General features: G+C 45.4%; 1 non-coding gene across 1 annotated transcript; it reads left to right on the plus strand.

Moving 5' to 3' along the window:
- Positions 1–1,119: 1,119 nt before the first annotated feature.
- Positions 1,120–1,226, plus strand: LOC130044631 (U6 spliceosomal RNA). The gene has a single exon (XR_008795466.1). It is a non-coding gene; the product is annotated as a U6 spliceosomal RNA (small nuclear RNA).
- Positions 1,227–2,535: the final 1,309 nt, after the last annotated feature.

The raw sequence follows: 2,535 nt of genomic DNA on the forward strand, positions 1-2,535 counted from the left end.
TTTCTCCTAGGCCTGAGCTCTGGTAGAGGCTTTTGATAATTACCAGGGAGCCTGGGACAGTGAGGGGGTCACCCTACCAGTCTCAATAGATAGAGGAAGGTGGAAGCAAGAGTACAGCAGGGAGGTCATTTACCTTGCACATGGCCCACCTGGGTTCAATCCCTGGCACCCCATATGATATTACCTCCCTACCCCCCAGTCTGAGCATCACTAAGAGCAATTTCTGAGCACAGAGCTAAGAGTAGGTCCCTGACCATCACCAAGTGTGGCCCCAAAACTAAACAAACAAACAAAACCAAATCTTCCTTCCACCCAAGCAGTGTCTGAAGTGCAGTTAAAAAAGGAGAAAGAGACACAGCAACAAAGAAGAAAACCGGCTGGAGGGCCCCACAGCTCCCGGAGAATGCTCCAGGTCCCAAACAGAGCCAATATCACCGGGAGGTCCCAGATGGGGCAGGTGCTGCATCCGCCTTCTCCAAATGGAACCCTGGTGACCATGAGCCTCTACAAGCATAGCTCTGGCATGCGGGTACCAGGACATGTTTTCCAAACCGCGCAGCCTCTTACGCGGCCGCGTGACATCTTCTTATATAAAAAGTGATCAATGGAAAAAAAATCAGGCTTAACTCTTTTGCAAACCACAACACCCAAAAGGAGTGAAAGAACAGAAGGGAATGCCCTGTCACAGAGGCAGGGTGAGATAGGGGGGGAATGGGGGGTGGGAGGGATACTGGGATCCGTGGTGGTGGGAAATGGGCACTGGTGGAAGGATGGGTATTCGAAATAAATAAATAAAAAATTTTTAAAAAGGAGAAAGTTCTTTGGATTTTCCAAGGGTGTTGGAAGGAGTGTGCCAGCCTGTTTAAACCAAGGATTTTAGAGCAAGCTGACCCAGAGGCTCACCCAGAAAATGTCAATCACCAATTCTCTCTTTAACAGAATGGCATTTGCGAGAGGAATATAATAATTTACTCCAGTAGGAATCAAAGAATTCCAATATCAGCAAGTGTCCCATGACTAGGGATCAAATCTGGGTTGGCCGTGTACCAGGCTAATCCCTTACCCATGGTTCTCCGGCCCCTGATCACTGACAATTTGGAAGTGTTAAAAAGAAGATAAGTGCGCACTTCGGCAGCACATATACTAAAATTGGAACGATACAGAGAAGATTAGCATGGCCCCTGCGCAAGGATGACACGCAAATTCGTGAAGCGTTCCATATTTTTGCATGTCGAAAGTCGACTATGGACTGAACATGTTTGCCACTCAATGCCTCTTTTGCAGACCACAACACCCAAAACGAGAGAAAGAACACAGGGGATTGCCCTGCCACAGAGGCAGGGGGGATGGGGGGATGGGGGTGGGGGGGATATTATCCATGGTGGTGGAAAATGGGCACTGGTGGAGGGATGGGTATCTGATCATTGTACAATCGAAACCCAAGCACAAAAAATTGTATATCTACAACTGTACCTCATGGTGTTTCACTAATAAAAAAAATAAAAATTAAAAAAAATTTTTAAAAAAAGAAGATAAAAGTGATTTAGGAAGATCCCAGGAATGTGAAGATTTTTCTCCCTCTCTCTTCCAGTTCACAGTATAGCTTTGTAATTAAAAAAAACTAACAGGCAACTACTTGGCTTAAAAAAAAAAAAAGGAAAGAAAAAAGCAATATCGAAGGACAGGATCAGGTTTCCAGGGCCAGCAGATCTGTAGCCAGATCTAGGTGGACATTGGTCCACCAGAACTGGAGGCCAGAAGCCTGCAGACACTGCATCTCTTAGCTATATATAAAGGTAAAGGTAAAGGCCCTCCCGTTGATCGTCGATTTGCTCGAGCGGGCCCAGTAACGTCTCCATTGGAGACTTTGTTGTTACTGTGTCTGGCATATCGAATACTCTCGGTAGCTTGCCGGGCTCTCCGAGAGGGGCGGAGGAATCGAACTCGGGTCGGCCATGTTGGCCGCTTGTAAGGCGAACGCCCTACCCGCTGTGCTATCGCTCCAGCCCGCTATATATATATACATATATATAATCTTATTTTTAAAGAGTTGTCCACAGTAATTGATTACTTTCAATATTTCAACATCTATCTCACCACCATTACACCTTCCTACTACCACCATCCAAGCCTGCCCCAAATGCAGATGTTAAATAAATTATTTTGTATTGCTTGTTATGAATGATTGATTAAAATAATCCAAAAAGGTTTCCTGAGAGGAGAGTGTGCTAAAATTGTTGCATCTCATCTCAGAGCCATTAAGACCCCTTATTAGAGATCATAAACATGTTGTTAAAGTTTTGAGTCTCGTGCTAATATATATATACATATATATGGGGTTGTACATATATATTATCACTGTCACTGTCCTCCCGTTGTTCATCGATTTGCTCGAGCGGGCCCAGTAACATTGTGAGACTTGTGACTGTGTTTGGCATAACGAATACGTCACGGGTAGCTTGCCAGGCTTTGCCCTGTGGGTGAGATACTCTCGGTAGCTTGCCAGGCTCTCCAAGAGGGGCAGAGGAATCGAAC

Source organism: Sorex fumeus, unplaced genomic scaffold (assembly GCF_029834395.1).
Source record: "Sorex fumeus unplaced genomic scaffold, SorFum_2.1 ptg000122l, whole genome shotgun sequence".
Taxonomy (NCBI): domain Eukaryota; kingdom Metazoa; phylum Chordata; class Mammalia; order Eulipotyphla; family Soricidae; genus Sorex; species Sorex fumeus.